Raw genomic sequence first — 18,499 nt, 5'->3', positions numbered from 1 at the left:
CTGATAAATGTCTGCACTTCATGCTGGGCAGTTAGTTATCTTCATTGCATTGACAAGCAGGCATCTTTCACTTCGTTTTGCTTCTCAAATACTAACAAAAGTAGGAAAACCCTAAAGGTGAAAAATTTGAAAAAAAATCTGAAAAAATTAGTTTTGAAATTATAGAAGGTGTTGAAAAGAGACCAATCAAGTATAACCCTACCACCACTTTCTCACTTATTTTCTTTCTTTCCATAGGAATATTTTTTAGTAAGTTGTACATAAAATTTTGTTTTTTTTGTTTTTTTTTTTTTGAGACAGAGTCTGACTCTGTCACCCAGGCTGGAGTGCAGTGGCATGATCCCAGCTCACTGCAACCTCTGTCTCCCAGGTTCAAGTGATTCTCGTGCCTCAGCCTCCCCAAGTAGCTGGGATTACAGATGTGTGTCACCACGCCCAGCTAATTTTTGTATTTTTGGTAGAGATGGGGTTTTACCATGTTGGCCAGGCTGGTCTTAAACTCCCGGCCTCAGGTGATCCGCCCGCCTCAGCCTCCCAAAGTATTGGGATTACAGGCATGAGCCACCATGCCCAGCCTCTGTTTGTTTGTTTGTTTGTTTGTTTTAGAGAGAAAGGGTCTTTCTCTATCACCCAAGCTGGAGGGCAGTGGCCTGATCATGGCTCATTGCAGCCCCAAACTCCTGGACTGAAGCACCTGGCTAATTTTTTATTTTTTGTGGAGATGGAGTCTCAATATGTTGCCCAGGCTGGTCTCAAACTCGTGGCCTCAAGCAATCGTCTCACCTTGACCTCCCAAAGTGTCGGGTTACAGGTGTGAGCCACCATGCCTAGCCAAAAATTTTGTATCGTTTAAAAGTCAACATTATATCATAGATATTATGCCAATTACCATGTAGTATACATAAATGTGATTTAATTGAATATCCTATCTGGTAGGTATGGTGAACTATTGTCTTATTGTTTAACTTACATTTGTATATATGTTATATATGCATATATTTATATTTTATATATGGTGTTGAATGAACATCTTTATGCATATGTTTTTCCCTTTAAACTCCTAGCCTAAACACTTATGCATATTTGCTTACCAATGAAAATGTAGGCTTTTTAAATAATTTAAACCTGATTAAAATTTTTAAATTCTAAAATTAATATATCAAATAATCAGAGTAATCCAACAATATGGAAATATCTAATAAAAAGTAAAATGTATTATCTCATCCCCTCTCCTCCTTGCCAAAGTTTTAGTCTATTCCCTTAGAGACAGTTTAGCTAAACATTCACACGAGTTCTTTTTTGTTGTTGATACTTGTTTGACTGCTTTGAACAAACTGTGATCCTACCATCCCTATTGTTGATCAACTTTTTCTTTTTTCCTAAAAAGCCTTTTTATTTTCTTATTTAACTTTTATTTTGAAACATTAGTTTTCAAGTAATATATTATTTCTCTTCAGTAGTACCTTAATCAACCAGCTATATGGATTAACAAGAGGTTTTATTTTCAGCCAGGTTCAGGATAAGCATGGACAGGCTGAAGTATAACTCTTAAATATGCATAACAAATTAATAAACTATTAAACTTTTAAATAAATTAAATAGATTATTTAATAAACTATTAAAAATGTATAACACATTAAATTTTATGATGTGTGACATAAGGGTATATTATGTCACACATCATAAAATTTAATGTGTTATGCATTTTTTGATAATATATTTGCATGGTTCAAAATCAAAGGGTACAAAAGGTTCAAAATAAAAAGTCCTCTTTCCCTTCCTTGTCCCTGAGCAATCCAGGTCCTATACTGGTGATAGACATTGTCATCAGTTTCTTAGGCATTCCTGCAGACAGAATTTATGAATGTAAGAGCAATTTTACATATTATATTTTTTCTTTTTTTAACACAAATGATAGCACGGCAGCATGCTGTGTGCACTCTTTTTGAACTTTTCATTTTATTTTGGAGCTTATTCCATATTAGTACATAAAGCACTTTCTTCTTTGTTTTATAGCTGCACAGTATCCCACTGTGTAGATGTAACATAATTGATGTAGCCAGCCCCCTATGATGCAAAGTTTAAGTAATTTCAAATCTTTGGCTATTGCAAACAGTGGTACAACAATTAACTGAGAACTTAGGCCATTACGCACATGTGTGAATTTATCTCTAGGATAAATTCTTAGAAGTGGAAATACTGGAGCAAAGGATATGTGAATCGGGGATTTTGATAGATACTGTTAACTTGTCCTTCATCACAGTGTGCTTGTTCACATTCCCAGCAGCAAAGTATAAGAACTCGATCTCTACATTTGCACTAACTGGTATGTTACTGATCAGATGGTGAAATATAGATCTCAGAGTGGTTTGAATTTCATTTTTTGTTTAACAAGGTGATTGAACATCTTTTTATATGTTGAGGAGCCATTTGCGTCTTCTTTTCTGTGACCAGTTGATTCCATCCTTTGTCCAGTTTTCTAATGGTTTGTTGGTTTTTTCTTAATAATATGTACAGATTCTTTATCAAAAGGGAAATTTAGCCCTTTTTTGTAATGATGCAAATTACAAATATTTTTTTACCAGTTTCTTGTTTGTGCTTGACTTTATTTATAGTGGCTTTTCTTGTGTAAAATTTCTAACTTCATATAGTAGTTTGAAACATTTTTATTATATGGCTTCTGGGTTTCATATAGTAGTTAGAAAGAGTGTCTTCCAAGTTTGTAGGAGAAATTTCTCACAGTTTCTTCTAGTCTTCTTGATTATTTTCAATATTTTAACATTTAAGTATTTACATCAATAAATTTCCTAGTATAAAATGTGAGCTATAGATTCAGCCTTACTTTTTATATGTTTCCCTGGCTATCCTAAAAAATTAGTGAATAATCTCTCTTTTCCTCTCTTATGTGAGATGACACATTTATCACATATAAGATTCCTGAACTTGGACTTATTTCCACACCATCTATTATATTCAATTTAGTTGTCTGTTATGTATCAATACCACACTGTTTTAAATATCTAATTTTATGTATTTACATATTTTTAAATTTTAGGTATTTTACTATCTGGTAGGAAGAGTATTCCCATTATTGATTTTCTTTTTCTAAAATTTCCTGACTCTTCTTGCTTGTTTGATATTCTATATGAACTTAGTATAGGCTTGTCTATCTACCAAAAAAAAGTCCTGTGAATACTCTTATGGGATTGAGTTAAATGTATAAGTAACTTGGCAAGAACTTACAAAATTATGGTATGAGTTACCTTTCCATTTGTTCATGTCTTTTTTGTGACCCTCAGGAATATTGTACACTTTAGAGCATATAGATCTAGCATAATCATTAATTTTATTAATAGATATATTAGTTTTTGTTGCTATCATCAATAAGATATTTTCCAGTTTATCTTTCTACTGTTGTTTGTATATATGAAAGTTATTGATTTTTGTGTAGTAATTTTGTACTTATCGGTTTTATTACATTCTCTTTGTTGTAAAAGTTTTTCAATGGATTCCCCTGAGTTCCCCCATATATACAATCATAACAACTGCAAATTATACCTTTACTTTTTGCTTTTAAATTGTATACCTCTTATTTATCTTGTCTCGCTGGTTTCTTTTGTTTCTAGAATCTCCAGAACAATGTTAAATAACAGTAGTGATAATTATTTCCTTAATATATTCCTACTCATAATGAGAATGCTGCTGGTATTTTTCCCATTTAAGCATGATAACTGGCTTCTGGATTGACTGAGATATATTTTATCATTTTGAGGAAATAGCAATCTAGTTCTATTTTGGTGAGAATATTTTTAATCACAGATGGATGTTGAATTTTGTCAAATGTCTTTTCAGCATCTTTTGAGATGTCTGATTTTTTCCTCCTTAATTTGATTAATATTATGAATTATACAGTAGATTTATGGATATTGAACCACCCTTGCATTGCTGAGATAAATACCACTTGGTCATGATGTGTTATTACTTTGTCTTATTACTTTACATGATGTCTTATTACTTTTTTATTATGTTTGATAATTTATTTAACATTTTGCATTAAATTCATAGGTAATATTGGCCTACAGTTCATTGATATCACATTTATATGATTTCTGTATGTGCTAATTACAATAAGTTAGGGTAAATGTATTTTCCTGCTTTGATTAGCATGGAGAGCCACATTCATTTATATTCATCAGAAAATAGTATGACTTCCTTGCCTTGGAACAGACTGGGAATGTACAGAATGGAATTGGCTTGGAGTTAGTCAGCTCTGGAAGTAGTGCCTGCCACCTCTCTTAGAAGAGTTTTGTGTTTCTCTCAAGTGTTCTTAGGTCAGTACCCTAAGAAAGTAAAGATTTTACCTAACCTATCAGATTAGACCCATCAGTCTTTTTTTTTAATTTCCTTGCTCAGTCCACCAAACCCACACTCACATATATGCACTGACACTGTTGCCTCCACATTGAACTTGGGAGTGCATACTTCCATGCAATGGAGAGAGAAAACAGTATCATGCTCATTCAAATTGAAGTACCTAAAAGTTATTATCATTTGAATAAGAGCCAGGCTGAAATTAACTTGTTTGTATTTTTACAAGACAACTTTCCAATTAAATTAATGGTGTACATAAACTTATCGGCGTATTTGAATGACTTGGAGTCATAAACTAATTTCAGGTACTTATCAGTGGTCATTTTATAGAAACAATTTTAATGCTAGTTATCATTCTTGTGTATAATTAAAGAACATGCCCTGAGAACCTTCTTTAATTTTTTGCATAAACATTTTTATTGCAGTATTACGTGCATACAGTAACAACTGCAAAGGTTAAGCCTACAGCTGATGAATTTTTGCAAAGTGCGCATTTGTGTAATTTTCTTTGAGATCAAGCTATAGAATGTTATCAGCACCCAAAAGACTCCCTCATGCTTTCTCCCCATTATATGCCCTGCCCAGCAAAGGTACATATCATCTGCCTCTTATCATCTTAGATTACTCTTGCAGTTTTTGTTTTGTTTTGTTTTACTTTACAAAAATTGAATCATTCAGTAATGTGGTAGGCAGAATTCTAAAAGGACCCCATGCTTCCTGCTCCCTAGTGTGCTTGCTGTGTAGAATCTAGTCCTCTGGACTGGGCACAGTGGCTCACAAATTTAATCCCAGCACTTTGGGAGGCTGAGGCAGGTAGATCACCTGAGGTCAGGAGTTCAAGACCAGCCTGGCAAACATGGCAAAAATCTGTCTCTATTAAAATTACAAAAATTATCTGGGCATGGTGGCAGGCGCTGTAATCCCAGCTACTCAGGAGGCTGAGGCAGGAGAATTGATTGAACCCAGGAGGCAGAATTTGCAGTGAACTGAGATCACACCATTGCACTCCAGCCTGGGCAGCAAGAGCAAAAGTCCATCTCAAAAAAAAAAAAAAAAAAAAAAAATCTAGTCCTCTGGAATATGGTGGGAACATAAATATGATGGATTTCATTTCATCCCATGATGAAGTTAGGGGATTATGCAAATATAATTAAGCCCCAAAACAATTCACTTTGAGTTAATCAAAAGAGAGATTGTCCTGGGTAGGCCTAAGTCAATCAGGTGAGCCCTTAACAAGGACTTCCTGAAGTCAGAGACTGGATTCATAGCTTGAGAGAGATATGTTCCTCCTGGCCTTGAAGAAGTAGTAAATTTGCCATGGTATGGGAGGGCCTATGAACAAGAGGCCTCTAGGAGCTGAGACTGACCTCCAGCTGACAAGCAGCAAGAAAACAGACCCTATACCCTCCAACCACTAGGAACCGAATTCTGCCAACAAACTGAATGTGCTTGGAAGAGGACCCTGAGATATAGATGAGACCTGCAGCCCAGCTGACACTTTATTTGCAGCCTTGTAAGACCCTGAGCAAAGGGCCCCATTGAGCCATGCCTGGACTTCCAACCTACAGAACTGTAAGATAATGAAAGGGTGTTGTTGTAAACCTGCCAAACTGGTGGGAATTGGTTCCACAACAATAGAAAAACCCATACAAGTATATACTCTTTTGTACCTGGCTTCTTTCATTAAACATTCTGTATTAGTCCGTTTTCACACTGCTGATAAAGACATACCTGAGTCTGGGAAGAAAATGAAGTTTAATTGGACTTACAGTTCCACATGGCTGCGGAGGCCTCAGAATCATGGCAAGAGGCAAAAGGCACTTCTTACCTGGCAGTGGCAAGAGAAAATGAGGGGCCGGGCGTGGTGGCTCAAGCCTGTAATCCCAGCACTTTGGGAGGCCGAGACGGGTGGATCACGAGGTCAGGAGATCGAGACCATCCTGGCTAATACGGTGAAACCCCCTCTCTACTAAAAATACAAAAAACTAGCCGGGCGAGGTGGCGGGCGCCTGTAGTCCCAGCTACTGGGGAGGCTGAGGCAGGAGAATGGCGGGAACCCGGGAGGCGGAGCTTGCAGTGAGCTGAGATCCAGCCACTGCACTCCAGCCCGGGCTACAGAGCAAAACTCCGTCTCAAAAAACAACAAAAAAAAAGAGAAAATGAGGAAGATGAAAAAGTGTAAACCCCTAATAAAACCATCAGATCTCATGAGACTTATTCACTATCACGAGAATAGCACAGGAAAAACTGGCCCCCATGATTCAATTACCCATCCCTGGGTCCTTCCCACAACACATGGGAATTCTGGGAGATACAATTCAAGTTGAGATTTGGGTGGGTACACAGCCAAACCATATCACATTCTTTGGGGGGTATTTATCCATGTTGTTATGTGCAGAAGTGGTTTGTTCTTTTCCATTGCTCCATTTTATTCCATTGTATGACTATGTGCCTTCTGTTTTTGGGTATTGAGGTTGTTTTCAGTTGTTTTGATTGTGAATAATGCTGCTTTGAGCACTCTTATACGTGCGTATTTTTGGTGCACATATGTACTTGTGTCTGTTGAGTATTGCCAAAGATAAATAAAGCTAGACACTGGTTAAAACGGTAAGGGCAGATTTTAATCAGTAACATGCTATTGCAATAAGGTAGAGGTTCCAGTGTAAACTGAGCTCAACTTCAATTTCTACAGAAGCGACTGAGTGTTTTATAGGGAGAAGGAGGGCGTAAGGAGGTGGTCAGGGCTCAGTAGAGTCAGGGAAGTGAAAAATCACAAAGGGCTGGTCAGTGGCCATGGGGATTAGGCCAGCTGCATCTGTTAGCTGGCAGTTAACAAAGTCAGAATTCTGTCTTTCCACAGAGACTGGGAGACAGTGGCCCTATCCTTCCTGATGATTACATTTCAAAGGAATGGCTTATCAGGTCCTTGAGAAAGACACTCCTGAGTTGTAGGAGATACGCATACGTCTCAAAGGGACAGAGGAAGGATTCACAGTTGTAAGCTTTTTATTTAATAAATGTTCTGAGAACGAGTGACAGTGGTGCCTGTCATCACGTGTTGGCTAAAACGAGCAGTCCATTATTTTGGCAACCTTAAGTTTTCTTAGGCAGGCACTTCAAGGGAGGTTATGGCCATCTTAGTGATTGGATCTTGAGCTTTCAGAAACTATGTTAGTGTTTGTTTAAGCCTTTTAATGTGGAGAGACAAGGGATGGACAAAATCACTTATGTCAAGAGTCTGTTCTTTTCATAGGCCAAGGTGAGGCCTAGTTAAGAAGAGGATCAGAGGAGCCTGGCTCGGGTTTGGTTAAGAAAAGAACATTAGCATATACCTGGGGGTGGAATTGCTACGTCATAGGGTAGGTATGTATGATAGTTTTAGTAGATACTATCAAACAGTTTTGCAAAGTGATTGTACCAATGTATATACTCTCAGCAAGGAATGAGAGCTCCCCTTGCTCCACATCCTTGTCAACACTTGATAGTCTCCACTTTGTTTTGTTTTGCTGATATTGCTATTATTACAGGTGTACAGTGGTATCTTATTATGGTGTTAATTTGCATTTACCTGATAATGATTTTGTATAACTTTTCACATGCTTATTTAGATATTCTTCTGTATGAAGTCTCTAGTGAAGTCTTTTGCCCATACTTTTATTGTGTTGTCTTCTACTCTTTGGCTCCCTTTTTCACTCTCTAATGATGTCTTTGAATAAACAGAAGTACTTTTTTTTTAAGAGACGGTGTCTCTAATAAAAGCCTGGGAATGCAGTGGCACAATCATAATGCACAGAAGCCTCAAACTTTTGGCTTCAAGCAATCCCCTACTCTGACCTCCCAAGTAGCAGGGATTACAGGCAATGCCACTGCACCCGGCGAGAAGTATTTATCTAAATAAAGCCAAACTTACCAATACTTTCTGTATTAGTTCTCACACTGCTATGAAGAAATACCTGACACTGGATAATTTATAAAGGAAAGCAATTTAATTGAATCACAGTTCCACATTGCCAGGGAGGCCTCAGGAAATTTACAATCATGGTGGAAAGCACCTCTTCACAAGGCAGCAGGACAGAGTGGGTGCAAGTAGGGGAAATGCCAGACGCTTATAAAACCATCAGGTCTGTGAGACTCACTCATTATCACAAAAACAGCATGAGGGAAACTGCCTCCATGATTCAATTACCTCCACCAGGTCCCACCCTTGATACATGGGGATTATGGAGATTTTCAATTCAAGGTGAGATTTGGGTGGGGACATGGAGCCAAACAATATCACTTTCCGTTATTGCTGTTGATGTTTGCATCCTGTTTATGAAATCTTTCCCTACTCCGAGGTCATGTAGATGTTCTCTCTTACTTTCTAGAACTGTGCTGTCCAAATATAATAGCCACTATTTCATACTTGAGTTGTAACTAGTGTGAATGAGAAACTGAATTTTTAATTTTTAAAATTTTAATTAATTTAAATTTAAAAACTGAAGCAGTGTAAAATGGTTTTCTATTAAACACAACTTTAATAGGGTTACATTTCACTTTAACCATTTAAATGTATCATCTGAACAGAGACATACTGTAAGTGTAAAATATGCATCAGATTGTGAAGACTTAGTATGAATGAAATAATGTAAAGCATCTCACTAATCATTCTTGGCTCAGTGCAGTGGCTCATGCCAAATGATGTTGCATAACTTTTCACATGCTTATTTAGATATTCTTCTGTAAGAAGTCTCTATTGAAGTCTTTTGCCCATGCTTTTATTGTGTTATTAGCCCTTTCATCATTGATTTGTAATCTGTATAGATTCTGGATATAAGTCCTTTGTCAGATATATGCACTTTGAGAGGCTGAGGAAGAGGATTGCTTGAGTCCAGGAGTTCAAGACCAGTCTGGGCAACATAGGGAAACCCTGTCTCTGTAAAAACTAAAAACATTAGCCAGACATGTTGACACATGCTCATAGTCCCACCTACTCGGCAGGTGGGAGGATCACTTAAGACCAGGAGGTTGAGGTTCAGTGAGCCACGATTGCACCACTGCACTCCAGCCTGGGCAAGAGATCAATACTGATCACAAACCAATAAACAAATAAATAAATAAAACAAGTTGAAATAATAAGATTTTTGAAATGGGGGTAAATAAAATATATTAAAATTAATTTTATTTTTTAAATATTTTTAATGTGGCTATTATAAAATTTTAAATTATATGCATGACTTGTATTATAATTCTATTGGACAACACTGTTACAGAAGCCTTATTATTTTTCCTTTCACAGTCATATCTATGATGAAACTAGGATAGATTTTTGGATATTTTGTGAGGTTAGGTTAAAGTTTACTTTCTTCCATGTTGTTATCCAATCAATTAAGCAGCATTTATTAAAAAGGCCATTCTTAAGCAAGGCATGTGGCTCACACCTGTAATCCCAGCACTTTGGGAGGCTGAGGCGGGCAGATCACCTGAGGTCGACAGTTTGAGACCAGCCTGACCAATGTGGAGAAATCCCATCTCTACTAAAAATACAAAACAAATTAGCCAGGCGTGGTGGTGCATGCCTGTAATCCCAGCTACTTAGGAGGCTGAGGCAGGAGAATCACTTGAATTCAGGAGGCCGAGGTTGTGGTGAGCCAAGACTGCGCCATTGCTCTCCAGCCTGGGCAACAAGAGTGAAACTCTGTCTCAAAAAGAAAAAAAAAAAGAAAACACACACACACACACACACACACACACACAGAAAAAAAAATAATTCTCCTCCCACTGTATTACAGTGACAGTTTTGTTATAAATTAGGCAGCCTGTTTTGGGGCCTTGTTTTCTGTTTCGCTGGTTGGTTTGTCTGACCTTGTTCCCGAATCACACTGTTTTCATTATGTGGTTTTATAATAAATCATCGTAGTCTGGAGTAAATCCTTCATTTTGTCCTTCTTCAACATTGCCTTAGTATTATTAGCCTTTTGCATTGCCATGTGACTTATGTAATGAATTCATCAATTTCTACAACATTTGCTGGGAATTTGAATGGGATTGTATTCAATCTATAGCTAAATTTGGGGAGAATTAACATCTTTGCAATACAGTAGTTTCCCCCTTATTTGCAGGGGGTACGTTCCAAGACCCCCAGTGGATACCTGAAACCATGGATAATACTGTATTAGTGCATTCTCACGCTGCTATTAAATATACTACCCAAGACTGGGTAACTTATGAAGGAAAAAAGGTTTAATTGACTCACAGTTCCGCATGGCTGGGGAGGCCTCAGGAAACATACGATCATGGCAGAAAGGGAGGCAGGCACATCTTACATGGTGGCAGGCAAGAGAAAGCATATGTGAGAAGCAAAGTGGGAAGAGCCCCCTAAATAACTATCAGATCTCGTGAGAATTCACTATCATGAGAACAGCATAGGGGAGACCACTCCCATAATCCAATCACTTCCTTCTCTCAATATGGGATTACAGATCCTTCCTTCGACACTTGGAGATTAGAATTCGAGATGAGATTTGGATGGGAACACAGAGCCAAACCATATCATTGTATTTACTACACTTTTTTATTGTACAGATATGCCTATGATAAAATTTAACTTATAAATTACCACAGTAAGAAATTAACAACTAATGATAGAATCATTACAACAATATACTGTAATAAAAGTTATGTGCCTGTGATCTAGCTCTCACAAAATATCTTACTGTAGTGTACGTGCCTATTTTTTGACCACAGTCAACTGTGGATAACTGAAACTGAGGAAAGTGAAACTGTGAACATGGGGTACTACTATAGCAAGTCTTCAAATCCATGGACATGATACATCCCTGAATTTATTGAGGTCTTCAATTTTGTTAATGTCTTGTAGTTGTGGAGACCTTGTACAATTTTCATTAGATATTTTCCCAGGCATGTGGGGTTTTTTAAATGCGGATTTAAGTGATATGGTTTTTAATTGATTAAAGACATTTGACAGCTTTAGAATATTGAGTCTTCCCATCTAAGAACACCCTATAGCCCTCTATTTAGTCAGATTTTAAAAAATTATTTACATTTTATAGTATTGTTCATAAAGATATTTTGCATTTCTGAAGGTTTATTTCTAGTCATTTTTCTTGCTTATAACACACAAAAGAAAAATACTCATAAATATAGAACTTTTCACAACTTGAACACATACATGTAATAGGAGCTAGATGAGGGCATAACATTACCAGAACCCCAAAAGTCCTGTGTTTCTTTCAGTCACTAATCCCACACAGCTACCATCTACCATGAGGATAACTGCTGATTTCTAACAGTATTCATTAGGTAAATGTAACCTTTTCTTTCTGGTTTATTTGATTCAACGTTGTTTTTATGAGATTTATCCTCATTGTTTCTTGTGGCCATATTATTCTCCTGGTAAACTATATTTCATTGTGGGAATATACTGTGATTTATCTGTCAGTTCTGTGATTGACTATATGGTCATTTAGGTAGGAAAACAATTGAATTCATCTACTCTACCAAACTCTAATTTGTTATTGAGGTATAATTTACATGCAATAAAATTTCCCCTTTTAAAGTGTCCAGTTCCGTGTGCTTTTACAATTGTACGTAGTAATGGAACTGCTTCCAAAATCAAAATAGACATTATTTTCACCATCCTAAATGGTTTTCTCATGCCTCTTTAGAATCAATCCCCTTTCCATATTCCCAGTCCCTGGAAAACACTGATTTGTTTTCTGTCTCAATAGTGTTGCCTTTCCTAGAATGTCATATAAATGGAATCATACAGTATGTTGTATTTTGTGTCTGGTTTCTTTCACTTAGCATAATGCTTTTGAGATTTATGCATGTTGTTGCCCATATCAGTAATCCATTTATTTTTATTGCTAGTAGGATTTCATTGTATGGATGTGCCATCATTTGTTTATCCATTTACCAATTGATAGACATGAGATGGGGTGTAGTTTTTGAACGCGAATAAAGCTTCTATGAACATTAATGTACAGGTCTTTGTGTAGAGACATGTTTTCATTTGCCTTAGCTAAGTTCCTAGCTATGGGCTTGTTTGGTCATTTGGTAAGTGCATATTGAATTTTATTTTTAAACTTGTCAATTGTTTTCCAAAGTGACATGCCATACAACCATGCACAAGAGTTTCGGTTACTGTACATCCGTGTTAACACGACATTGTCAGACTTAAATTCTAGCCATTCTAATGCCTATAGTAGTATCTCATTGCAATTTTAATTTGCATTTCCCTAGAGACTAATGATGTTGAGCTTCTTTTAATGTATGAATTTTTTATTTGTCTATTTTTTGGTAAAGTAGCTTTCAAATCTTTTGCCCATTTTTAAATTGTGTTGTTTCTTAGTATTGAGTTTTAAGAGTTCTGCATATAAATCCTTTATCAGATATATGTTTGCAACATTCTCTCCTAGTTAGTGGATTGTTGTTTCATTTTCATTACACTATCTTTCAAAGAGCAGAACTTTTTACTACAATGAAGTCAAATTTATTGATTTTTTCTTTTATAATTTGGTTATAGTTAAGATATCTTTGCTAAACTCAAAGTCACTAAGAATTCCTCACATGTTTTCTCCCAAAAGTTTTATAGTTTCTAGACTTTAGGCTTCAGCATAATCTGACTCTAGATAATGTTTTACATTGCAACGAATGCAAAATTCTAGTTAATTTTTTATAGCGAATATAAGTCATGGGTTTTTGTTGTTGTTGTTGTTGTTTGCCCATATGTATCTAATTGCTTCAGTACCACTTGTTGAAAAGACTATTCTTTCCCCATTGAGTTACTTTGACACCTTTATATATAATCTATTGACCATATGTGTGTAGGTCTATGTCTGTACTCTCTAATCTGTTCCATTGATCTATATAATCATCCTCACACTAAAAGCACACTTCCTTGATTATTGCAGCTTTAGAGTAAGCCTTTCTTTTTCTTGTCTTGTCTTTGAAACAGAGCCTCACTCTGTTGCCCAAGCTGGAGTGCAGTGGCTTAATCATAGCTCACTACAGCCTCCAATTCCTGGGCTCAAGTGATCCTTCTGCCTCAGCCTCCTGAGTAGCTGGGACTGTAGGCACACACCAGCATGCCTGGCTAATTAAAAAACCATTTTTTTTTTTAATAGAGACAAGGTCTCACTATGGTGTCCAGGCTAGTCTTGAACTCTTGAGCTCAAGTGATCCTCCTACCTTGGCTTCCCAAAGTGCTGGGATTATAGGTGTAAGCCACCATGCCCAGCTAGAATAAGTCTTGGAAACAGGTAGGGAAAGTCTTACAACTTTGTTTTTCTTAAAAATTAATATGGCTGTTCTAGGTCTTTTGTGTTTTCATATGAATTTTAGAATTAGTTTATCAATTTCTACCAAAGAAGCCTACTGGAATTTTGCTTGTAATTTATAGATCAATTTGGGATAAACTGACACCTGTTTGGTCTTTCAATCCATAAAAATGGTATATCTCTCAATTTATTTAGGTTTCTTTCACTTTAATTTAGAATTTTTTTTAGTTTTCAGTGTGTGGATTTTTCACACATATTAAATGTATCTTTTAAGTATTTCATCTTTTTGTTGCCATTGTAAATAAAATTGCTTTCTTAATTTTGCTTTTAAATTGTTTGTTATTAATATGTAGAAGCAAATTAACTTTATATTGACCTTACTAAACTCACTTATTATTGTAATAGCTTTTGAATAGAATTTAACAAGATGATCATGTTGTCTGCCAATAAAGACAGCCTGACATTTTCCTTTGCAGTTTGTATACCTTTTTTTCCATTCTCTTGCCTTATTGCACTGCCTAGGACCTTCTATACAGTGCCGAATAGAAGTGGTGATAGTGAACACCATGGTCTTTTTTCCAGTATGAAAGAGATTGTATTTCACCATTGAGTATAATGTTTGCTACAGATTTCGTCAGTCCTTTATTAGATCAATAAAATTTCCTTCTATTCCTAGCTTTCTATGAGTTTTAATCATGAGTAATGATAAATGTAAGCAAATGCTTTTTCTACATCTGTTGGATAATCATATGCTTTTGTTACTTTAGTTAATATGTGCTAAATGACATAATTTTATATGTAACATTTTTGTATTTTTAATCAACAAATCATAGTTTTATATGTGTTTGGGATACATGTGATATTTTGATGCATATATGTAATGTGCCATGATCAGATCAGAGTAATTAAAATATCAATTACTTCAAACATTTATCTCTTCTTTGTCTTAGGAAACTTACAATTCTTCTAACTATTTTGAAATTTACTATAAATCATTGTTAACTATAATTTTCCCATTGTACTATCAAATATTATAACTTATTTCTTCTACTAATTGTATTTTGTACCCATTACCCAACTTCTCTTTAGCCTTCCCTCCCCACTTCCACTTCCCTGGTAACCACCGTTTACTCTCTATCTCCATGAGATCCACTTTGTCATTTTTAGCTCCTGTATAAGTGATAACATGTAATATTTGTCTTTCTGTGCCTGGTTTATTTCACTTAACATAATGACCTTCAGTTTCATCCATGTTGATGCAAATGACAAGATTTTATTTTTTATGGCTGAATAATATTCCATTGTATAGATATATATGCCACATTTTCTTTATTCATTCATCCATCAATGGACACTTAGGTTGACGCTGTATCTTGGCTATTCTGCTGCAATAAACATGGGAATGTAGATGTCTCTTCAATATACTGATTTCCTTTCTTTGGGTTATATACTCAGCAGTAGGTCTGCTAGATCATATCGTAGTTCTGTTTTTAGTTTTTTGAGAAACTGCCATACTGTTTTTTTCATAATACTTTTACTACTCTACATTCCCACCAACAGTGTTTAAGTAAATGTTCCCCTTTCTCCACATCCTTGCCAGCATTTTTGATTTTTTGGTCTTTTTGATAATAGCCATTCTAACTGGGGTGAGATGATATCTTATCGTGGTTTGAATTTGCATTTCCCTGATGATTAGTGATATTGAATATTTTTTCATACACTTGTTGGCCACTTGTATGCCTTCTTTTAATAAATATCTATTCAGGTCTTTTGCCCATTTTTTATTTGAATTATTTGTTTGTTTGTTTGTTTTTTGTATTGAGTTGTTTGAGTTTCTTATATATTCTGGTTATTAATCCCTTTTCAGATGGATAGTTTGCAAACATTCTTTCTCATTCTTTAGGCTGTCTCTTCATTTTGTTAATTGTTTCCTTTGCTGTACATAGGCTCTTTTGTTTGATATAATCTCAATTACCTATTTTTGCTTTTGTTAGCTGTGCTTTTGAGGTCTTTCCCAGAAAAATCTTTGCCCAGACCAATGTCCTATAGCACTTCTCCAATGTTTTTGTCTAGTAGCTTCATAGTTTCAGGCCTTAAATTCAAGTCTTTAATTCACTTTGAGTTTATTTTTGTATATGGTGAATGGTAGGATCTAGTTTCATTCTTCTGCACATGAATATTGAGTTTTCCCAGCACCATTTATTGAAGAAACTATCTATTCCCCAATGTATGTTCTTGGCACCTTTGTTAAAGTGAGTTGACTGTAAGTGTGTGGACTTATTTCTGGGTTCTCTATTCTGTTCCATTGGTCTCTGTATCTGTTTTTATGCCAGTATCATGCTTCTGGTTACTATAGCTTTGTAATATAATTTGAAATCAAGTAATATGATGCCTCCAGCTTTGTTCTTTTTGCTCAGGAACACTTTAGCTATTTGGGGTCTTTTGTGGTTCTGTACAAATTTTAGGATTTTTTTTCTATTTCTGTGAAGAATGTCATTGGTATTTTGATAGGGGTTGCATTGAATCTGTAGACGGCTTTGGGTAGTATACACATTTTAACAATATTCTTCCAATTCATGAGGATGGAACTTCTTTCCATGTTTTCAGTGTCCTCTTCAATTTCTTTCATCAGTGTTTTACAGTGTTTTTTGTAGGGATCTTTCACTTCTTTGGTTAAATTTATTCCTAGGTGGTTTTTTTATTTGTTTGTAGCTGTTGTAAATGGGATTGCTTTCTTGATTTCTTTTTCAGAAAAGAATCTTGATTGGTTGCTCTTAGTGTATAGAAATGCTACTAATTTTTGTATATTGATTTTGTATCCTGCAAATTTACTAAGTTTATCAGTTCTCATAGGGTTTTTGTGTGGAGTCTTTCAGTTTTTCTAAATATAAAATCATGTCATCTGCAAATAAGGATTATTTGACTCCTTCTTTTCCAGTTTGGATGCCACCTATTTCTTTCTCTTGCCTAACTGCTCTGGCTAGGACTATCTAGGTTTTTGAATGTTAAATCATTATTGTGTTCCTGAAATAATCCCAGCTTGGTCATAATGTACTACCTTTTTATGTATCACTGTGTTGAATTTACTAATTATTTTTCAGAGTTTCACACCTGTGTTTATAAATGATGTTGGCTTAAATTTTTCTATTTATTTATTTATTTATTTATTGAGACAGAGTATTACTCTGTTGCCCAGGCTGGAGTGCAGTGGCATGATCTTGACTCACTGCAACCTCCGCCTCTGGGATTCAAGAGATTCTCCTGCCTTAGCCTTTAGAGTAGCTGGGATTACAGGTGCATGCCACCACACCCAGCTAATTTTTGTATTTTTCTTAGAGACAGCGTTTCACCATGTTAGCCAGGCTGATCTCAAACTTCTGACCTGCCTCAGACTGATCCACCTGCCTCGGCCTTCCAAGGTGCTGGGATTACAGGCCTGAGGCACCACGCCTGGCCAAATGTTTCTTTATATCTTTATCAGGTTTTGGTCTTAAGCCTATGCTAGTCTTATAACACAGCTTGAGAGTGTCCTTTTTCTGTTCTCTGGAAGAGCTTTTTATTTTAATATTGGTGACATTTTTACGAAACATTTGGAAACAAATGAAGTCATATAACCTAGAACTGTTTTTGTGGAAGGTTTTTAATTATAAATTTAGTCCCTTTAATAGAGAACTAATCAAATTTTCTATTTCTTCTTGTGTTTGTTTTGGCAGATTTTGTTTTTCAATGAATTTATTCAACCTAAATTTTTAAATTTATTATTATATAATAGTTTGTATAATAACTTCCTTTAATAATACTCTATAGCACTTTTCATCCCTAATATTGGTAATTTTTGGTTTCTGCCCATTTTATTCTTAATAATTCTTAATCAATTTTGTATTTTTAGAGTCAAATTTTCACTTTGTTAATTTCCTATTTTATTTCTGCTTTATCTTTATTGTCTTTCATAATCTGTTCTTATCTTCATTATTTGCTTCCTTTTATGTTCTTTAGGTTCAATTGTAGTTCTTTTTCTAGCTTCTTGAAATGGATCTTAGAATATTTCTCAACTTTTTTTCTTTTTTTTTGCATGATGTGTGCTTTATGTAAGGCTCTAAATTTCTCTCTAATTACCACTTTAACCACATCCCAGTCATTCTGTTATGACATACTTTTATCATCAGTCAGTTTAAATTTATTTATATTTCTTCTTTGATCCATAGGATGTTTAGAAAAATATTACTTAATTTTGTCAAGTCCAAGAGAAAACTTCCCCCCACCCTCTGAAAGGTTGCTGAAAATCACCAACAAAAGACAGTTTAACAAGAGAAAAGGCATACAAATTTATTTGATCATAGTTTTATGTGACATGAGAGTCTTCAGAATTCAGACCCAAAGATAGAGGGAAACTGTTCATTTTTATGCTTAGGTTCAACAAAATATGGATAGTCATGAAGAAATATAATTGGACAAAAAGAGTAAAATCTTATGCTAATAGACTGGGGAAACCCAGCAACGCCTGTCTCTTCAGATCCTTCTTGGCCTCTCCGTACAGCATTCCTTCATTTTGGGTATGGGGCAGGATCTTCTCTGGAATAGGAGTCTTAAGATCTAGAGTCAAACAAGGCAAGTCAGATCATTTCTTCATGGCCAGTTTTTACACAGAAATGTGGGTGGAAAGTTAGAGTAATATTTTTAGATTGTATGTCTGGCTTTGAGGGAAAGGGGTTCTGGGAGTCTAGTTTCTATGGATAGCCGCGGGGAGAGAATGAGAGGCCAGGAGGGCAGGAGAAGGTCAGAGAAAGCTGCTTCTGAGACCCTACAATTTCTACGTTATTGTATTGATTTCTAGCTTAATTCCACTT

At 35.6% G+C, this 18,499-nt stretch overlaps 1 protein-coding gene across 1 annotated transcript in view; it reads left to right on the top strand.

Moving 5' to 3' along the window:
* Nucleotides 1-18,499, top strand: part of MICALCL (MICAL C-terminal like) — a 71,543-nt gene that overhangs the window by 13,903 nt on the left and 39,141 nt on the right. The gene's annotated exons all lie outside the window — the stretch shown is intronic.

This window comes from Theropithecus gelada, chromosome 14 (assembly GCF_003255815.1).
Source record: "Theropithecus gelada isolate Dixy chromosome 14, Tgel_1.0, whole genome shotgun sequence".
NCBI lineage: Eukaryota > Metazoa > Chordata > Mammalia > Primates > Cercopithecidae > Theropithecus > Theropithecus gelada.
This window is presented reverse-complemented; position numbering and strand designations above follow the sequence as displayed.